The following is a 22,587-nucleotide window of genomic DNA, read 5'->3' as shown; positions in this document are numbered from 1 at the left end:
GGGATTATCCCGAACAGTAGGCATATGTCCATGCATGTGCGACACACATGATGGAAATACTTCAGAGATCACAACATTGTCACACCTGCTGCATGTGTGTTTGGGAAACACCCCAGACGCATATGGCGAGGCAGAGCGTCAACTAGGATACGTATATATGGCCCACACAGAGTGTGTGTCACAAATCTGTCAATGTGCAGACACATGTCAATTAATTCCCCACTCATGAAGGCAAATACATTCTGACGGTAGCAGATGTGATCCCCCACATCAACCTTGGACAACAGCACTCCCCCCGAGTGAGACATGTCATTGAATGAAAGGGACTCACCTGTGTATCAGATGTAGAAGGGCCATTACAGAATTAATGTACATGATTCTAGCTCAAGCAGACAGACAAACTGTGGTAGCGTAACCAGGCTGAAGGAATGCAAAGATAATGTTAGACACAGTTCACAGACAAAGCATGCACTTACCCCCGTCCTTGCTGGTGTCTGGCCTTCAACAGCCCATCCATACAGGGAAGACCACTGGCAGAATCCAGTGTTTGGGGGGTCAGGGTCCGGTGTCCGCCGCTACTGCGTGCAGGTGACAACTTCAGCTGGACTCGAGCAATGCAACTGGTCCAGCAACGTAGGTCCTGTCACCTCTTCTGGCAGCTGCAGATGCGATGCCTGTGGACCCCCACAGAGGGAACTGCCAGGTCAATGTTCAGCCAGATCTCCTGTTTCTGATGGGCATCAACCTGTGAGGATGACAAAGTTAAAGGACCATTCACACACATACAACATGTTTGTGCATCACACAGTTGGATAAACATGTGCTTTTCACAAGGGCTTCTGATGTACACCGGTTGTGCAACTATGTAGATGGATACTTGTCCTGCATCACCAACATGGAAACATTGCTTGAGTAGTATGACCGTCTCAACATGCGCTCTCGCAGCACAGTACCTATTCACTGCAGGTACCTGCACACTTTGGGTGTGACAACTACTGAGTGAACATGCTAGCCACTGATTCACACAATGCCATTAGTGCTAGTCATACAGGATGCATAATGAGAGAGGATGTGGACTGCACACTCACCTGCTCCCCTGGTTTCCCATACACCTTGCTGTACTGTGGTAGGAGGCTGTGCCCAGCAGGGCCTGGTTCTCCTCCTCTGTGAAGGCTGGGGCGGTCTCCACAGTACGTGCCATTCTTGGAGCCAGAGGATACAGAGGCAGCAGCAGTGGTAGCAGAGATGTCTATATGGAGCATTTAGTGCAGGCAAGTGAGCTCTCAGGGCAAGAGACAGCCTTATATCTGTGCTGCAGAGGCATAATCGGTCCCATGCATTCAAAGTGATAGGTCCGACTCGTTCGCATCCTATGAATTAGTCCAATCCATGAGATAGGATGCATCGGACACGCCTACCGCAGCGTTAAAAATATCTGCATCATGACAGTTTAGATTTTGATACATTTGTTTAAAAAGTCAACCGAATCGTACTGTACGCGAATCGGGCATGATGCAAAATGCGCGTCTGTCACCATGATGACCAACAGACAATCAGTGCGACCGGCTTGGTCAGGATGTGGCAGACGCGTATTTTGAACACTCACCCGCGTCGAACAGCATTGAATCAGGCATGCAATCTGTCAGTCCGGCTTGGTCAGGATGTGGTAGACGCGTATTTTGAAAACTCACCGTCGAACAACAGTGAATCAGGCACGCATTCTGTCAGTCCGGCTCGGTCAGGATGTGGCAGACGTGTATTTTGAAAACACACACGTGTCAAACAGCATTGAATCAGGCATGCAATCTGTCCGTTTGGCTCGGTCAGGATGTGGCAGACACGTGTTTTGAAAACTCACCCATGTCAAACAGCATTGAATCAAGCATGCAAACTGTCAGTCTGGCTCGGTCAGGATGTGGCAGATGCGTCCATGAAATAGTCACCGGTGTCGTACGACACTGTTCTGGGCATGCAATCTGTCATTCCTGCTCCATCACAATGTGGCTCAAGCGTACATGCAATGCCCACTCATCAACTCAGACAATGTATGTATGAATAATGGCATGCTGTATGCTTTTTGTGGATGGAGTTCAGCACATGTCAAATGGGACAGAGACAAAAGACAAGACTACTCACATTATGATCCTAGCTTACAGTGCAACTATTGCAGTGTTTGTGAGGGACATGACTAGTGTGAGTTACCCCTTCACAGAACATCCTCCTATGCTTGGCCACTGTCCCAGGGGATCATTGTGTTGTATAGGTCATACATCATATCATGACAATGTCCACACCATGACAGTGTTGTGCATGGTGACAAGCTGTCTGTATGTAGTGTTGTCCATGTCTGTATACATTAAATTCTTGTGCTATTTGACCTAAAAATCTATTGCTGATACTTAATTGTATGTGTGTTGTGAATGTTACAATTGATCACATGGGGAGTGAGAGAACTGCGAGTAGTCACAGCACAATACTGTATTCTTTGGTAATACATGACATAATTGTGTGTATGTTCATGCTCACATTGCATTAATTTTTGGATTAGGTTATCCTCAGACATCCGACTTCACTGTGTCATCATTGTAAGTGCAACGCAATCTGTTGATTCTGTATTACTTGATGTTTAATTTAGCGAGTAATATGTATACATACTGTGTCATGTGTTTCTCAGGGCACCAAATGTCCACAGACCCTTCCCGGATCTTGAAACCATGGTGGAGCATGAGTGCATGAGGAAATACAGGTTCACAAGGGCATTCATTTCGGAATTGACAGACCAGTTGTCACCACACTTGCTACCTGGACACACATATCCCTTTGCCCTGACCCCCAAGGTGAAGGTGATGGCGGCACTACATTTTTTTGCCACTGGTTCGTTCCAGTTAACTGTGTCTGATGCTGGTGGGATATCCCAGACGATGTTCAGTTGAGTGCTCTGGGATGTGTGTGAGGCCATGTTGAGGTTCCTCAACCTGTACATCCATTTTCCCAAACCGTCACAGTTCTGTGCCATTAAGGATGACTTTTATGCCCTGGGACACATGCCACATGTGATTGGATCGATTGATGGGACACATGTGAGTTTGGTTGCACCACGAGCCCATGAACAGGTTTACAGGAATCGTAAACACTTTCATTCAATCAATGTCCTTTTGGTATGTCTGGCGGACCAGATCATCTCCCATGTATGTGTGCATTTCCCGGGATCTGCCCACCACGTATACATAATGAGGATGAGTCAGATCCCCAGCTGATGTCCCAGCTCATGAATGAGTGTGCCTGGCTAGTTGGTGAGTCAAGTTGTCAGTGTCAGCTCTGTGATCGTTGTCTGTCATGTTGTACCCTGTGGTTGCTCAACTAATCATTTATATTTGATAAACGTAGGAGACTCTGAATACCCAAACATGCCCTGGTTGCTGACCGCACTCAGGAACCCAGTCACATCTGCTGTTGTCCGTTACAAGGGGGCACATGGGCGGACCAGGCGTGTGATTGAGCACACATTTGGGCTGCTGAAGCCCAGATTCTGCTGCCTAGACCGGACAGGAGGTGCCCTTCAATATTCCCCAGAGAAGGTGTGCAAAATCATTATAGTGTGCTGCATGCTTCACAACAAGGCTGAGAGGAATAAGCTACTGCTCATCCAGGATGACAGGGACCAACATCCTCCATCATGGGATCCAGGCCTGGGGAATGTTTTCTGTGATGAGGAGGAGGAGAAAGAGGAGGTGGATGTCAGGAGACAGCTCATTAACAACTTCTTTACTTGAGTGTAAGTATGCAAAGATGTCTGATGATGCCTTTCCTAAGCGTGATGTGTGTATGTAGGACAATATGTTGTGATATGTGTATGGGTATGCAAATTTACAGGCTCATTGCCGTTGTACAGTGTATGTTAAGTTATGATGGTCTCCACTACATTGTTGAATATACTCCTAGCTTTTGGTCAGGATTTACAATGGTCAATAGTGAGTCAATAATTGGATATGTCATCATGGCAAGTAGTATTTAAGACTGTACTATGTCTCTTCTTCACAGGCTCCTTTGGCTGCTATGGTACACACAATGCTGTTCCATAATATATTTTCAATTTGGACCAGTACTCTCTGACAGACAATCTTTTTGGTCAGATTTTTAATTTCTTTTATTTATTTGGATACTTGGAACTGTAATCAGTTTGCTTTTGTGTTGAGCAGAGCTTCTGCATGTGTATTAAACCTGTTACAAACATTGATGTTTGTCTTGTCTGTTGCAAACATATGTTACAACCGTTTATATCATGTTTTGCTGCCATGGTGTTCATTTCATTAGACAATGGTCTTTGCTTATGCGGTTCAATGGTTTAATTTGACAACAATGTGTGCAATATTTAAATGTTGCATGTGCTATGTGTGTTGTGCTGACTATCTCTGGTATGTTTCATATGCCAATTCTTCATGAGGCGGTAGATGAATTGTAAGCTGGTCCCTAGGATCATGCTGTATTATGCTAAAGTAACCGGAGCAAAGCTAAAAATATAGCTTAGCGTGTGACATTTTTACACAGATTCTTTCTATGATTGTTGTGCAAGATGCCTTTGAGTCCACATGAGATCATTTTGGTACTGTTTAAACGCTGCGTCACAAGGTTGAAAAACAAGACTCTTCGTAATGGTAAATCTAGTCGGCACGGATAGTTTAACCATGAAATACTACACTTTTTAACAAATAAGTAGACCACTTACATTACATTGAAACACAGGGCAATAATCTACACAGATGGAAGATCTACATATATGTACCAGTGCTTTGCAAATTCTGTAACCAGTAATCCTACTTTCTGAGGTGAGCGGTTAACCCCTATAACCACAGAGTTCTTCAATGCTTTGTTGAATATGTCCATAAACGTAAAATGTTCCCTTTTCTATAACTTCCTATTTTGTGATTTCTCACACACACTTACTCAGAATCCAAATACCACTATATAATCAACTTCATAGGGGTCACCACACCCCTTACTTGATACGCCCCTACAGAGGGTTTCCAGAGGGTAAAATCACAAAGAGCAAAATATAGTAACAATAATAAAAACAGTAATAAAAACAATAATAGGCCTAGACAATGTGATACTCTTTTGACTCAAAATGTATTAAAACAATACATCCAATGTTGTTAGTTTTTTTTTTTTTTAAACATAAATTGAATATAAAATGAATCTTTTTCAGGAATGATAATTATCCTTTTTGTAAAAATTTTACATTCAATTTTTAATTTGCATGATTCTCGTTAAAATCAAAATAATACAATAAATCTTAAACATATACAATCCAAAATACGAAGATGTGTATCACATCTACAATACAGAAACCAAAAATGTATGTCGATGCATTTCGGTGGATCCTGCTATTGTGCACCACCTTCCTCAGGACAATATTAAAAACATTGATCTGCAAATAGACATAAAAATACAACACAGAGGGGCCGATTCCGATCCATTAAAAATCACCGTCCGTACGACTCGCATCCGGAGCCGTTTCGGTATGACTCGTACGGACGCCGTACGACTGGACGATTACGATCCCGATCGGTCCACGTCAGGTAAGGGCGATTCGTACGAAAAAGCACACAATCACATACACACCGTACGGCGCGTACACCCCATGATCGCAGGGGTACGGCGCGTACCCCTGCGATCATGGGGTGTATGCGCCGTACGCCTACGATCATGGGGGGTACGTGCCGTACACCCAGCGTACATGGGGTACGGCATGTACCCCATGTATGCTGGGTGTACGGCACGTACCCCCCATGATCGCAGGGGTACGGCGCGTACCCCTGCGATCATGGGGTGTACGCGCCGTACCCAGGGGGGGGGCGTTCCGTACCTGTTTCGGGGCGAACTCGGATTGTACGACAGTTTCCAGCTCCCGTAGATAAAGGGTCATATGAAGCGTACCCAACATGGATCGTACTTGTCGGGTCGTAAAAAGCAGCCGCGAACCGTATAAACGTTGTGTACAGCGGGTTCCGAGGGCGATTCGTACGGGAATTCTATTTGTACGGTCCCTGGTATGATTCGTACGGATAGCTGCATTGGGTGTGGATCGTACTACGTCGTTCGTACGGGGACGGTTACGGGTACGATTCGTTCGGAAAAAAATGCTCCGTACGACGATTCGGAGCACTTTTTACGGGATCGGAATCGACCCCAAAGTGTTCAATGAGTCATCTCATCAATTTTAAAGTAAAACATGTTTACACACATTGTCATAGGTCTATAATTTTGCTGTTTGTAGTGGCACTTTCTTAAATGAAAAGGAGGAGAAAATGGGCTATCAGAACTAAGAAACAGGAAACAAAAGATGAAGAAAAAGAGCTTGAGAATCAAAGGAGGAGAAAATGGGAAATCAGAGCTAAGAAACATGAAACAAAAGAGGAAGAAAAAGAGCTCAAGATCAAAAGAGGAGTATTTAGACACCACCAAACCAGGAAAACAAGAACAAAAGAAAAAAAAGAAAAGAAAAATGGACACCCATCATACTCATGTTCTCTCACCATTCTTACTATTCAGCCACTCATCTATCATTCAATTCTTTTGTTCGTGTAGCTATCCGTCACATATTTAAGTGGTACTCTGTTTCAGTCAAAATCTCTCTCATTCTTTAATGTTTCTTTTTATAATTATAACATCAAACCTCAGGTTTTAAAATATGATCTTCCCTTTCATCTATGTCGTTAGGGAGTTTCCGTTATTATTGATGGACCTCCTTATAACTGGGAAAAAGAAAAAGTCTATTAATTGACCTTTCTAAATATGATCAAGCTCAACTCTTTTTAGCTCGTACTACTATACTCACAATTGTTTTTAGAGGAGAGGTATAAGTCAATTTCTTATGTATTTTTAGTGCTGATTCACTTATGTGTTGTACCTCTGTTATTATTCTCTCACGTTGAGCATTCCCTATTGTAGGAAGAGAAAAGACCAGGACATATTTGACTTATGAGGACATTTTAGTTTTGCTACTGCATCCATTTTTACTTTTGTGTACTACTTCAAAGCTCACCAATATCCGGTAGCACAGTTCTTTCATCAATTGGACCCTCGTGATGCATATAGATAAGTCCACATATACCAAGTTAAACCATATTCGTTACTTCTCATACCATGAGGTTAATACATTTTCCCATGAGTAATGTAGGCTGGGGGGACAGAGAAATGAAAAGTATTTTAATACTTAAGTCTTGTTTTTAATGTGTTTATAATAATTATACTATCCTCCTCCTCAATGATGATTCCCTTGTGCTCTTGCTTACTGATTATTTTCTAGCAACACAGATATCTCATTTAGATTTACGGAAAAAAGTAGAAAAAATAGGGACACATGAAAACCCCATATCCACACAGCACACAGATTCGCTGTTATTCACTACCCTCGTACTCCTATCATAGGAGAGATTTAACAGATCCAAAGGTGTTCGTTATACTCGTTATACACTCTACCACCATTCTGACCGGGTATTACTTTAGATATCAAAATCCCATTTTTCCTTCAATTTTTAAATCAATGTGGGCTGATAATAATAATAATAAAAACTGCCAGTAATTCAATAAATAAAGGCTAATAAAAATAATAATAATTAAATGTTATTCTTATGACGCCTCAAGACCTAAAATACTATGTTTAATACTTATAACTAATTGCGCACTTTCTTTCAAATATAAGAAATGTACTATTGTTCCATGTGCGTTTCTATCGTTCCAGTAGAAATTTGATTAAGCACCTCCAATGCCTGAGCAAAACTATATCTCAGATGATTGCATAGAGGTTCACATTATATGGACAATATTAAATTATAAATCAATGTGCCCAGTTCGTCTACTGGCCAGATAGAAATGTGTTTCTCCTTCTTACAACATTTCATAAAGGTTGAAGATGCATAGTCTGTTATCAACATATAAATAAATATACCCAAGTAATCCACTATACAGTTTGCATATATTATGGCTGATGATCTTTTACTTATACAATCTTTCCATTCCTCACGGCTATTTAATTCATGTACATAGGTTCTAAAATTACGCATGAAGAATTGCTCCCTCATTCTTCGTTTCTTATCCAAATTCCCTCCTCTTTTTGTCATTTCTGTTTTTTTCAGAACACACCACCTTGGATCATCCACTTTATGTTTATGTGTTCTCCAATGTTCAGTCAGTGGTGCGTTGCATTTATTGGTTCTTAGCGTCGGTGCTCGTTTAAGCGATCCTGAATCTCCCTTGAAGTTTCAACTATATATCCCTTAACACAGGGACATATAATTCAATAGATTACATTTTTTGTTCTGCATTTGAACATGTTCCTAAATGTATGTTCAACCTCATTTAGTTCTATCTTCTGTCCTTTAATTACTGAACAGCAATTCACGCATGTGCTACAAGGGAAAGTACCAATACGTTTACTATTAGTGTCTATCCTTCTCTGATGGATCTCACCTGCCTCTTTGTATATTTTCACCATTCGATTTCTGATTGTTCTATTTCTCCTGTAGGAGAATAGAGGATTATCAAATTGAACTGTGTTCTTGTCTTGTAGAAAACTCCAGTTTCTATTGATTATGTTTTTAATCTTATTGCTGATAGTGGAGAAATTCGTAACAAAAACTATTCTGTCATCCTGTTCTCTTTTCCTTGTATTCTCCTCCAACAGTGCCTCTCTATTAAAATACTTTGCTCTCTCATATGCTTGCTTAATAATTCATTTGGGATAACCTCTCTTTGCTAATTATTCTTGCAAGTTTATTGCATGCATGTTGAATATGTCACCATAACTGGGAGGGCGGTGCTTTCCACACTGAGGTTGTAAACACATTTCACCTATAGTATTATGTTTAATTATGGAAATGTATATTGTTTGAGAATCATGTATTCTGCTGCTGGGGTAGCTCGTATTCTGCATTGTAGGAAAGCAGTCAGAGGTTGTTCATTCTCAAATGTAAATTCTAGAACTTTGCACACACTCTGATTCATGATTTGGTGGACAAGCATGGGTGAGTGAGCTTGAATGTGTGCATTGCTACCTTACTTCGGAGATGTTGTTAGTGCTGACTACTGGGTGGTAGAATCATTGTGTATCTTCTGTATATTTTGTTGAGCTAATGAGACACTAGAGGTATTGGGTCATTGGATTGTGTGTTCTGATGTGCAACTAATGTCCAACCATCCTTCAACAACGGCCTATTTTGTCATGCATACGTCTCTATGAGAAGAATCCCCAACACAGAACTTATGCAACTCATTGTGAGACAGTGCCAAGTGATATTGATCATGAATTAATAAGTGGATATAGTGTATAATTCACATATGACACATGGATTGTGTGAATATGAATTTGTTATTGTGCATGTGAACAAATCTAACAGGTAAAGGTGATAGCATTCCCAAATTTACAAAGCACAGTTCATAGAGGAGTTGGAAGTGTTGTCAGATGAAAATTCTTCCGGGCAAAGTCCACAGTCACGTTAGCATTTAGTCCAACTTAAGCGCTGCATGCCATGTGTGAGACTTCAGGGACGATCAACAAAGTTAATGATTTGCAAACAATGGAGGATATCCAGAGCATTTATTTAGTTCCGGGGGGTGATGCATGTCCATTAGTCTCTCATTTGCCATCCTTCCTTGGACGGCCCCTCTTCTTCTTTGGGGGGGACCCTCAGTATCATGCTGCTGCGGTGGAGGGGACTCTTCACCAGACTCCTCATCCCTCCCTGTGGCAGTTGCCGATGTTGATGCAACAGGTATGGAGTGCACACAGGGAGGTGGGGTAAAGTTGGTAGTTATCTGGCGAAGGCATGTAAGATCTTCCCTATGCACCGCTGTGAGATGTCTATTTTTGACCAGTTGGACTCCATACATTTCATGTGTTGGTCCATATGGTCCATGTGTTGGTCCACACGGTCCATATGGTTGTCCATCCGGTCAAAATGTGCAGCCTGCTGATGTTTAATGTCCCTCAGGATCCCGACAACCTGGCTAAAGTCTCCAGTGCATTTGCGATATACATACATCGAAAATGCATTGAAACTCGATGTCAGCGTGATCTCCGACACCAGCTGTGGGACGTGTCCTCCCACCACACACCCTCACACCACTCCTTGCCCTACACGCACAGACATTGCCAGGCGTTGCACGCACTGGCATGTCCTGTACTCCTTTGTTGTTGACAGGGCTGGTATTTCCTGCCAACTCCAGATTGGGCTGTCTTGCAGTGCTCCCAGGGTTTGGTTGTCTGGGTGTGTCCATGGGGATCCGGGGCTTCTGGATGTCAATGGATGTTGCAGGAGTGGTCGCTGGGGTTGCTAATCGTACTGGTGCCGCATGCTAGACACACACAGGAGGTGCCAGGTTGGTTCCCATCGCCCGAGGAGGTGTGAGAGTCATCCCCACTGGAGGCCTCAGTGTCCGACGTTGTGCTGGACCCTCTGGTGTACTCTGAATCTTCTCCAGATGATGCCCTCTGTCCTGGAGTGCCTGTGGGTAGTAGAGAGACACAATGTTAGTAGTGTATTTTCAGATGTTATGTTATCATACGCAGACAAATGTGAAGATGTTGTGGGTAATGTAGCATGTCCTTCTTATTTCTACTCAATCATCACAGACACTGAGATATTTGGAAATCAGACATTGTGATTTTGGAGACATGTGCTTTACTGAGCATGTCCAACTCTGTGCAGCAATGTGCATCTATTGTTAATCCTTGACTGTTCATAGTAATTGTTTGGCAAGTGTCACACTGTGTATGAGCCAGGTGTGTTGTTATTTCACACATCAGTGTTTTCCCTATGACATACATACTGCAACAAATCTGATGTTTAGCAGGAATTGTGCATATGTGCTTGCCTTTGTAAATGTTTGTCACTGTTATATTGCTGGGGTGACATGCAAACTCACTCTCCTGAATATGTGTCAACATTAGATGATTTTGCTTGGATGTATGTGATGATGTGAACAATCAATGACATCACATGTGTAACCTCGTATGCAATAGCAACGCGTTTCTTCTGGCAAATGCATTGTTACATTGAAACACAGGTCAGTACATTGACATGCAGTAGAGGAGTCACTAATATGAGTAGTTGTTTTATGTGATAAAAGTATGATCTGACATTCCCTAATGTTGCCCACACTACACCTGTAATGGTGAATAGTATAAGTTTATACTCCTGCGCAGAGCCTACAGCAAGTTTGTGTGATGTTTTGCATTGTGATGTTCTGCTATGTCACAACATTGTTGGTATGCGTGTGTTGTTTTCGCATTGTTTGTGAACGTGTGCAATGTGAGTAGACATATTGATGCTGATATTTCTCATCACTTTGCACACATGTTTATATCTCACTGTAGTGCATTTTTTTGCTGCATACTTTTGCACATGATCACTTCATGTACATTTTACTTGTTCTCCATGGAAAAGAACTTTCCCAGTGATGGTCTTTTCATGGTCAGAGCTGTGAGGTACAGTGTGTTTAATGCTTGAGTTAGGTTCTGTTGACTTCTACCCCACTTTCTAATGGCAAACAGACCAATCAATCAATCAATCAATCAGATTTATAAAGCGTGCTACTCACCCGCTAGGGTTTCAAGGCGCTGGAGGGGAGGGGTCCGTTACTGCTCGAAAAGCCAGGTCTTGAGTTGCTTCCTGAAGGAGAGATGGTCCTGGGTCAGCCGTAGGTGGATGGGGAGGGAGTTCCATGTCTTGGCCGCCAGGTAGGAGAAGGATCTTCCTCCGTCGGTGGCTCTGCAAATTCGTGGGACGGTGGCGAGGGTGAGGCTGGTCGATCGCAGCTGGCGGGTGGGCGTGTAGAAAGTGAGGCGGTTGTTGAGGTACTTGGGGCCCAGGTCGTGGAGAGCCTTGTGTGCGTGGGTGATGAGTCTGAACATGATTCTCTTGCTGACGGGGAGCCAGTGCAGGTCTCTCAAGTGGGCGGAGATGTGGTTGTGGCGGGGGATGTCCAGGATGAGTCGTGCGGAGGCGTTCTGTATGCGCTGGAGTCTTTTCTGTAGTTTGGCTGTGGTTCCCGCGTAGAGGGTGTTCCCGTAGTCCAGTCGGCTGGTGACAAGTGCCTGGGTAACCGTCTTCCTGGTTCCCAGCTTACTCATCATTGTCAGAGGATCAATGACAGTGAGGGTGGTAGTTTTCAAGGATGCTGAGACCCCTGACTGGGGTTGAATTACAATGCTACATGACGCACAAGGCTATACACCTGAAATCACCCAGCTACCTCACTCATAAGTTGACAATTTCCGGCGGGTCCAGAACCACCAGAAGTACAAACAATCTTCTGCTGAAGCCTCGAAGATTCCGAAAGGAAAAAACCTACAAACGCTCCTTCTCAGGAATGGCGCCAAGGATCTGGAACTCACTCCCTCCTGAAACCAGACTCATCTCCTCCACTCTTCTTTTTAAGAAAGAAGTCAAAAATATCCTCATGGCTAAATACACCTGAACAACTACGTTTGATTTACTCTGCGTCGATCAGTATTACCGGTCCGATTCCTATGCACATGTGTTTTTACTTGTATTGGCCTAATTGCTCAGACTCATGCTCCCTCATATCTGTATTATTTTCTTTTTTTTTTTTCTTTTTTTCTTTTTTTTTTTATATAAAACCTTTATTGAGAGACACGTATCAGTACAAGCGCAGGCCTACAACCACAGGGGCCGGCCGCAAAATCAGGAGAGTCAAAGAGGAGCAACATCAATGTGTACGATAAAATGAATACAGGATAGACGTGGAATAAAATCGCTACACAGTAAGCGCCAGGATAAGAAAGGTTTCATTTTATGATTTATAGAGAAGGGGCAGCAGCCATATCTACCAGGGCGTCATGCAACATATACAGAAAAAGAGGGGGGGGACGGGAGGGATACAGCCCCCCACGCAGTCAGATAACCACAGTAGGGCGAGGCCCAAAGACATCCTATGCCCCTCAAGGGGTTCAAATATAAAAGACAAATCATAGCAAGCGATTGAATAGGACGCCACATAGATAGCCCTCCCGCCCCGAAACAGGAGAAAGTGCAGACACTTACGAAACGAAGGAGAAAAAACAAAGGGACATAGCCCACCCCCTAGAAAGAAAGCAAAAAGAGACCATAGAATAAAACAAACTAAAATAACAAATACCCCCCCACCCTACATCACTGTAATGGCTATGGCCTACCCCACTAAACAGCGTGCCTGTCGCCCAGAGTCACCCGAAATATAGAAGAAAGAGAAAGGGAATAATAACGGAGAAAGAAAAAGGAGAAAGGGAGAGAAAGAGAGGAAAAAAAGGGGAAAGAAAGAAGAGAGGAGCCGGCGATCGAAATACAGAACACCTCCCCACCCGCAACAACAGATCACTATTCGAGGTCAGAGAGGAGAGTGAGAAAAGCCCACACAGAGGATGGAAACAGGAACCGCCCAAACAATGAGGCCCGGAGACGCCATTTAACAAAACGAAAGCCCCGCAGACCCCCAGGCACGATCACCCCTGTCCACTTTTATGAAGAGCAGAGCTGCCAGACCCCGGCACGGCCAAGGAACAGCATGATACAGTGGGTCCATACCAGTCAGTGAAGGCAAGTGGGATCTGCACGGAACACCGTCCCAGCCAACAAGTAGCAACCAGGAAAATTCGGCAGCAGTCAGAATGCAAAAGTACACCAAAGATCCACGTGGCCAAGCACAAAATCTGGGCTGTCCAGCACAAAGCAGAGAAATCAGGATGTAGGAAACACTGCAGCATCGGCACCGGGTCCACTCGATCCCATAGAATCAGACACTCAGCCGGAGATCCCAGCACAGCAGCTGGAGGAGTCTCAACAGGACCAACTCGGGGAGACGACACCGCGACACAAAATGGCGGAGCAACCATGGCGGCGATCCGCAACTCCAAGTACAGGCATTTCAAGGACAGGTCGATCCGCAGGGTAGCCAGGGCAAGCAAGACAGCACTCCGTGTAGGGGCCGCCCAATTCAAACGAGGTCCGGGGAGAGCAAATGCAGCGACGTCCCCCTCTCCGGGAGGAAGACACTCCGAGGGGCCATCCGCCATCTTGAGCACAACACCCACCGCCATTGTCGCATCCGCCTCCAAGTCCACCCGGAGTGCCGGGGGGCCCAGGACACACAGCCGATCCGCGGCGGATGGCGCTTGGCGGAGAAAGGAGAGTCACCAGAAGAACGGGCGTGCTCCCCACAACACTCGGGGGAGCCCTGCACCGGATCCCAGGCGGGACAATCAACAGGAGTGGGCTTCACACCCGTGGGGTGCCGGACAGCGCGGCTTCTCGTCTTCGGTCCGGCAGGCAAACGGGCTTGCGGGGCGGCCCACCATCGGGGGTGGGTCCGCTCCGGCGCTTCCGGCTCGCGGCTCTCAGGCTCCCACCATCGGGTCTCTCCACCGGTTCCGGACCGCCGGCCCTCCGAACACCTCCGGGCAGGCACTGCACTCGAGGTCCCGGCGTCAAGGCCGGGAAGGCCAGCAAGACGACACGGGCAGAACGAAGAAACCACTGCACGCCGGAGCCCCGGAAACAGACGGTAAGTGAAGGCTCTTCCTTGGTAACCGAATTCGGAACACCCCGAACAGGATGAAAGACAGGATAGGTGGTGGGGAGGAAGGGATCTCGGAGCGAGGCGTTTATGCGACTGTTCCGATCGCCATCTTGGCTCCTCCCTGTATTATTTTCTTGATTTGTACCATTTACATTGTTTTGATGACCTACCTTCCAACTATGCCATGCTACCTCATACCTGTACTATATGTAATATTTTTACTATTTACATTAACTTGATGGCCTACCTTCCTACTATGCTCCCTCGTTTCCCTACCCTTCCACTTGCCTTTGTAAAGCGCTCTGTTATCTGCAAAGATCTTGTTCGCGCTATATAAAACTTTCAAAATAAATAAATAAAATAAATAAATAAATGCTAAACACAACAATGCCTTGTGGACATCACACAACGCAAGAGTGTCAGCCGTCTTGCATTACACCTCACATCTACTGTCCATGGGCATTGTCCCTGATGTGTGTTTATCTTTGTGTGTTTAGTGGTATGTGGTGTGACAGCTAATTAGAGTAAGTTCTGTCCTCCACACACATTTGTAGCATACACATTGAGCGCACACGTGACTGATCTATACCTGTCAGTGTGTGTAATGTGCAGTTAAGTTTATGGTCTGTAGTTGTGTGAGTAGGCCAAGAACTGCCAGTACATTTTTCCAAATTCGTAAATGATGACCCTGTGTGGCCATCTTGACAGGGCATTTGCATTCACTCTCAGGGACAGTATAGTGACAGGTGTGTTCTTGTGGGACTGGGGGGTGGACTAGTGTGTGCTGGTGGCAGTAGTCATTCCTTCCACTCCTCCTCACACCCAGGACAAATGGGCCAGCATGTTAAAGGGTTCCATGACAGTGTTCAAAATTACATTCAAGATGTGTTGCTGTGGTGTCTGTGGCTGTGTATTTGGGGTGAATTTAGACTATTTGTACATGTACTCACCAGGTTCTGGGATACCAGCTATTCCAGTTATGGCCTCCTGTGGGAGGAAGTCCCGCACCTTCACCTCCCAGGTTGTGAAATGCACCGGTTTATGATGTCCACCGCCAGTCTTGGTGCTCAGGGCATGTTCTCTGGCAATATGCCTCTTTACCCTCCTGCAAACGTCATAATACCAGTTCCAGATATCCTCATTTGTGCGCAAGGTAGGTGAATGGGCACCTTGTTGACAATCCGCTCCCAAATCTTGGTTCTCTGGGACTGGGATGTCTGTTGGGCCAAGCTGCCAAATACCTGTGGCTCAACTCGGATGATTTGATCTATTATCACTTCCAACACAGTAGCTAAGAATTTTGGATTCTTCTTTAGGGGCATGGTGAAGGGTGTTGGTGGAGATGTGTGAGTGTGTGTGAAGGTGAGGGTGAGTGTGTGTGAGTGGAGGTGTGAATCTTTGGTGCTAGTTGTGTGGAGGTTGTTTGGTGGATGAGATGTGGGTGTCTGTGGTGGCTAGATGAGTTGTCTGTCTAGTGGTGTGGTCTGCTTGCATGTCTGTCGAAGTAGCAAATGGTGTTGGGAAGTTTTTGCTCCCTTTATATAGGTTGGGTTGTGGGTGTGTCTTATTAATTGAAATTGGTTTTTTTTGGAGGTGACAATGCATTTTTTGGTAGTGTTTTTTCTGTTTCCATTGTGTTCTTTTTTCACTTTTTGTAAGTTGTTTTGACAGCGCCTGATGCTTGTTCTTGTGTAGATTGTTTTGGACGAGTCTGTTCCATTCATACTGGGCTATGTGGCATCATTTGCATCCGAGTCTGTCGGGTCGTGTTGATGCTTGGCTATGTGGCATCATTTGCGTCTGAGTCTGTCTGGCTGTGTTGATGCTTGGCTATGTGGCATCATTTGCGTCCGAGTCTGTCAGGTTGTATTGATGCTTGGTTATGTGGCATCGTTTACGTCAGAGTCTGTTGGGTCGTGTTGATGTTTGGCTATGTGGCAGCGTTCACACCCGAGTCTGTCGGGTCGTGTTGATACTTGGCTATGTGGCATCATTTGCGTCCAAGTCTGCCAGGTAGTGTTGAAGCTTTGCTATGTGGCTTCGTTCCCATACGTGTCTGTGGCGTCAGGTTGACGTTTGGCTATCTTTACTCTTGCGCGTACGGGTCTATAGTGTCAGGCTCCTCTCCTGCTGACTCGGACGTATAATATACTTTCCGGCCGAGTCGGTAGTAAATTTCAAGCTTCGCATCGTACTCAGCTATGTGTAAGGCGTGTGTTCGGTTCTGTAGGAAAAATTGACGGGTCCGTGTCAGGTAGTACGTTTTCCGGCCGAAATCGGAATCGACCCCTTAGTGTCTCCATGTATGCGGATTACCTTTAAATATATGTTTGGGACACCACAGCGGATCCGACGTCCATATGGATGAGACTTGAAGGGCCCACGGTCTACCCATTGCATCCGGGCCTTACCCCTCGGGATGTTTGGATAGAAAACAGAGCATAGCATGGAGCGCGAGCACCCCTCGATACCTCGGGGTTCGCTTGTATCACTCCCCATATGATTTATTCGAAGGCAATCAGAGCGCTGGCTGGGATTAGATCAGCACAAGGATTTTGGAAGAGCCTTCCTTTGGCTCCAACCGGATATGTGGCCCTAACTTAGAAGATCATTGTCCCACGTCTCTTGTATCACTTTACAAATTTACCTGTAATCCCACCCTAAACTTTTTTCAAGGACTTAGATTCGCTACTCAGCTCGCTAATCTTGGGGACTGGTAGACATAGAATAGCGCTGGCTAAGTTACAACTGCCCACCATCCAGGGAGGGCTGGCCGCACCTTCCTTCGAGTCATACTTTCTGGCAGCGCAATTGCAGTGGCTATCTTATTGGACGTGGGCAGGCATATGGGAGAGACCCACGCAGCGACAGGACCCATGCCCACTCCAGAACTCTGTGCTTGCTGCTGCTTGGCCGCAACACACATATCCAATACAGATGTCAATGGTGAGTAAATGCATGCAGAGGATATGCCGAATGTCCGTGGGGCACCTTTGTACTGTCCTTTACTGCTTTTGGTGGGCTGTCCCAGAAGAGTGGCGTACTACACAACTAATGTGCTCCGCATATAGACAGAGCATTCCCTCACCGAGATAGAATCCTTATTTGCGGACGGGCAATTACGACTGTTCCACCAGCTGGTGGGGGACTACAATCTTCCCCCTGGCCAATTTTTACTCCACAGGCAAATCATAGAAAGCTACCGTTCATATCATGATTTGATAGAGGGAAAACCCACAACGCATCTGGTCCTCCACGCAATCATGCACATGGAGGCGGGTCAACACCTGGGCACTTCATTTTACAAAGCTATACAGGAGCTTCTAAACAAACCATTGGATGCACTACAGGTAAGATGGGAGTAAGAGCTAGGGTGCCAGTTACACGATAAGGAATGGGAGAAGGTGCTTAAATATCCCAAGAAGGTTTCCCGAACTGCGCGCTTTAAAAACATACAATTCAATATCTTACACAGAGTGTATCAAATGCCAGCGCGTCTCCAGCAATTGTATCCATCCGCTCAGTTTCTTTGCCCCAGATGTCAAACACTGGACGCGGACTTTTACCATATGTTCTGGGCCTGCCCTCCAATGGGACCATAGTGGCACACTATTCATGAGACACTCAGGGAACTCATGGGTCTCACTAACATGAACACGTGAGAGGCCTGCACACTTGGAATCTTCCAGAGGTGGAAACAGCACAAAGTACTAATTTGCTTTGCATTGCTAGCAACACTATTAGCAGAAAGAAGCATAGCTATCCACTGGCGAGCTCCTAGGGGACCCCCGATAGCAGCCTGGGTGGGAGCCGTGAACAAATATGCAGCAGCGGAGGAGGTAGCGCTCAGGGAGGAGAAGGTATAGGGGAAACATAAGCACCCAATTCCATGGAATGGACCCTACTATTACACCAATTCAAACAGCAAACAATGCGAGAAAATTCCGACACCTGCTGCAAGCTCCGATAAACTCGCAACCACAGGCCCAGATTGGCAGCACGCACATTAGTTCCCACATAACTGCAAGTGCGTAACGGTGTATGACAACGCAACCACTCACAGACTAGGTTAACCAGATAGAAGGGCGGCTGGGCAGGTCCCAACCCGTTGGCGTTAATCGTACGCACAATAAGGCTACACAGTAGCCTCAAAACCCTGTCTATATTCCGGAATTCAAGAACACCACCCCAATTAGATTCCCCAGTTAGTAGTTTAGCACTATAACCAATAGTTAACACACCAGTAATCAATGGGAACGAGATGTATCTTCACGTGAAAAGACATGCAAAGTTGGGTGATACCGTTTTTGGCAGCAATTATACTATGTATTAGATAAGTGTCAGATTGAAAACACGAACCAATGCCAATTTACATGTACTACCATGCAATGTGTTGCTCTTAAGAAAATGTTAATAAAAAGACCTGACATAAAAAATATATATAGCCATACCAAAGTATTGTGTCAATAATATTGTGATAAGGAAATATCATCGGCAAGACTGCCGTTGTCAAGAATACTGATTGTAAGGTAAGCAATATCGATTTTTAAAATATCAGTCATTAACATTGTTTGCAAAAATATAGTTCTTTAAAATATCTTTTTTTAAATATTGTTATGCATTTTAGTGTATATTTTAAATGTATACGCTGTACATTTTTTGCATAATTATTGTTTATGTTTTTAATACATTTGCTACATGTTTAGTAGTTATAGAATGTAATATAATTAATTTTAGTGAATTTTAGACGGTTGTGGGTTTATAGGGGCATAGGGTGGGAAATATTTTCATTATAATACATATAATTATTATTATTTTTTATTCAATAGTATTTATTTATTTTATATTTAGTTATGTTAATTGTACTATTCAATTTTTTAGTGAAAATTGTATGTGCGGGTTGTGAGGTTTATAGGGGTAAAGGGTGGGAAGCAATTTATTTTTAAATAATTACTAATTCATTGTTAATTAATATTGATGTATTGATAATTAATTATGTTAATTGTGTTTTTTTAGGTGCAGGTTGTGGGGTTCATTGACTAAAGGGTTGGAAGTAATTTATTTTTCATTCATTAATAATAGTTGTTAATTAATATTCATTAATTATGTTAAGTATGTACATTTGTTTTTTTAGGTGTGGGTTGTGTGGTTTGAAGGAGTAAGTAAGTAAGTAAGTAAGTTTATTGCTTGATTAATTAAAATCTTAGCAGTACACACATCAGTATAAAATGTATAAAAGGATACATATATGTGACATCATTTCATGTTGTCTTAAAAAACAACGTGATGGATATGCATTAAAATCGACCAATTTTCTGGTTAAAATTACATACAGTTTGTTTGTGATGGAGGTATAAAATTTAAGGAAGACGTGAGGGTGAGTCCCCATCTGGAGGTGACGCCAGTGTCCGTAGTTCTAATAGTCTGTTGTGTGATCGTGGACGACTGCCTCAGGGTCGGAACGTAGTGGGAGTCAAAGAGAGTTGCCGGATAAAAGAGCTTGGTTGCGCGCAACTGTGCTCAGGCTGCGACGAGAAGCTTTATTTGGGCAGTTTTCATGTAGCGGACGAAGCTGCAGGTTAGTTTAACGTTGGCCCCGCTGAAGCACGCCTTCACTGCCTGTCTGCACGTCCGGATATGCATTTCATTTATATGCGGTTTTAGCAGTTCTCTCCTCTCCCGGTCTAGGAACTTACATATGCATAGGAGATGCAGCATATCTTCTTTAGTTTCGCCGCATAGTCTGCATTGTGTAGATATGAATATACGTTTCCAGGGGGGGCAAATGTGGTTTGACAGGAAGGGTGCCCATCCTCAGGGCCAAGAAGCCTTCTTTTAAAGGCCCTGAGAAACTGGTACCGAGATACGGTTGTGGTGAGCATTTTGGATAGCTTTGTATCACGAACCAGCTATGGGCCCTCTTATTTAGACATTCTTTATCATTTGCGGTGGAGACGAGCTTTGTTGACTTATTCACCAGGTCTTTTACGTTCTTGAATGGGAGTCCTGACTCCCATATATTCTCCAGGGCTAACAAGCTGATCCCTGATTGGAGGTAGTCTTTGGCCGGTGAGGCATGTTTCCTTGATATTTCCTTCCACAGGAATGAGTTCAGCGAGCCCGCCTCTGCACTCTTTATTTTATACCAGCTCTTTACATACGTGGCCTTCCTGCTTATTCTCTGGTTTACTATTCCAAATTTGAGGCGTAGTTGGGCTGGGGAGGTGTATTTAGGAAGCTTGAAGATTATTCTTAAAGCTTTAGCGACCGTTTTATTGAGGGTTTCTTCGTTCAACCCTCGCAAGGCCTCACTGCCGTATGTGAGCGTGGGCAGCAGCTTTGCGCGAAGCACTTCAAGCAGCGGGAGCAGGTCTGGTCCTGTTATTTTGCTTTTAAGATTTTTCAGGGTGATTGCTAAGATGGTTCCTCGTCTCTGAATCACCTCTTTTTGTTGGTCATATGTCCCATTCTTATCAAAGATAATTCCTAGATATTTATAGTCGTGGACGACTTCAAGTTCTCTCTCGCCCAGCTGCCATTTCAGTCGCTTTTTTGGGTTGCGCTGGTTTAGCACCATTATTTTTGACTTTTCTAAGTTGATTTCTAACCCGTTTTTTAAGGCGTGGTTGTTCGTGGAATGGAGCAGGTATTGTAAGCCGACTGGGGTTTGGCTGATTAAAATCAGGTCGTCGGTGTACAGTAAATTTGAGAGAGGGAGGCCTCCCAGGTTTGGTGCATGATGGTTACAATTATCTAGGTCAGTTGAGAGATCAGCCACGAAGAGGTTAAATAAAGTGGGAGCCAAAACGCAGCCCTGCTTTAAGCCTCTGGAGGTTGGGATCCGCCTGGATACGATTGTACCACTCCCCAGTTTTATTTGGACCCATGTATCGGAATGTAGTAGGATGAGTTGATTCAGAAGGGCAGGAGGAATTTCCCATCATACTAGCTTTGACCATAGCTTTCCTCGATCTATGCTGTCAAAGGCAGCTTTGTAATCGATGAAACAGACAAATAATGGTTTTCTTGCTGCTTTTGTCGATTCGGCTAAAAGGGAAAAAGCCAGGACGTTTGTGGTGGTTCCCAGGTTTTCCTGGAAGCCTGTTTGGTTAATTGGAATTAAGGCCTTTTCCCTTGCCCATTCCCGGAGGTCGGCTAGAATAAGTCCCGCGTAGTACTTGGCCTTGATGTCAATGAGGGCGATGAGCCTGTAATTTTTTGGATCACTTTTGCAGCCTTTTTTATAGATAGGCGAGAGGATTGAGCCTTTCCAGGATTCTGGGATTGTTCCTGTTGTAGTAATGTTGCCAAAGAGCTTTAGTAATGAGCCAGACCAGTACTTTTGATCTTGTTTATATAACAATGGAGGCAAGCCGTTTGGCCCGGGGGCACCCTCTTGGTGGCTGTGCTGTATTCTGTCCTCGATCGTTTTAGGGAGGAACTGGGTGGTAGATTATTCCTATAAAGGGTGGGCCGAGATAGATCAGCATAGTACTCAGCTGGTTTTTGCAAGTTGCTTTGGGAGCCTACGTTAAAGTAGTGTTGCAGATAGGTTGTCCAAACGTCCTCGGTTATGTAGGAGTTGATCATGGGTGCTGATGGATTTTCGATGCTTTTCACCGTTTGCCAGAATCTGGCACTGTTATTCATTTTGGCATCATGGAGTAGTTTAGCCCAGAGTGATTCTTTGTATTCCTGTTTTGCGCGCCAGATGATTTTCTTTTTCCTTGTTCGAAGTTTTCTTAGTGCATCTATGGTGCCGACAGTTGCGGTGTTTTGGCGAATAGAGCGGATTGCTCGGTTTATGTCGCCCCTTAGGTGTCTTAATTCGGCATGCTCACTTGATGACAAGTGGGTGCACTGGCTTGTTCCTGCCCAGATGCTTTGTTCTGGCTGAGGCCCTTTTTGTACTGGTTGGGTGACAGCAGGTGGGGCGGGTTGGCCCATAGCTTTGGTAAAAATTTCCCATGCGTGGACGGTGCTTCCTTCGGTGAGTTTGATTTCTTCCCA

Source organism: Lissotriton helveticus, chromosome 7 (assembly GCF_964261635.1).
Source record: "Lissotriton helveticus chromosome 7, aLisHel1.1, whole genome shotgun sequence".
NCBI classification, from domain to species: Eukaryota; Metazoa; Chordata; class Amphibia; order Caudata; family Salamandridae; genus Lissotriton; species Lissotriton helveticus.
Note: the sequence above shows the minus strand (reverse complement) of the source record.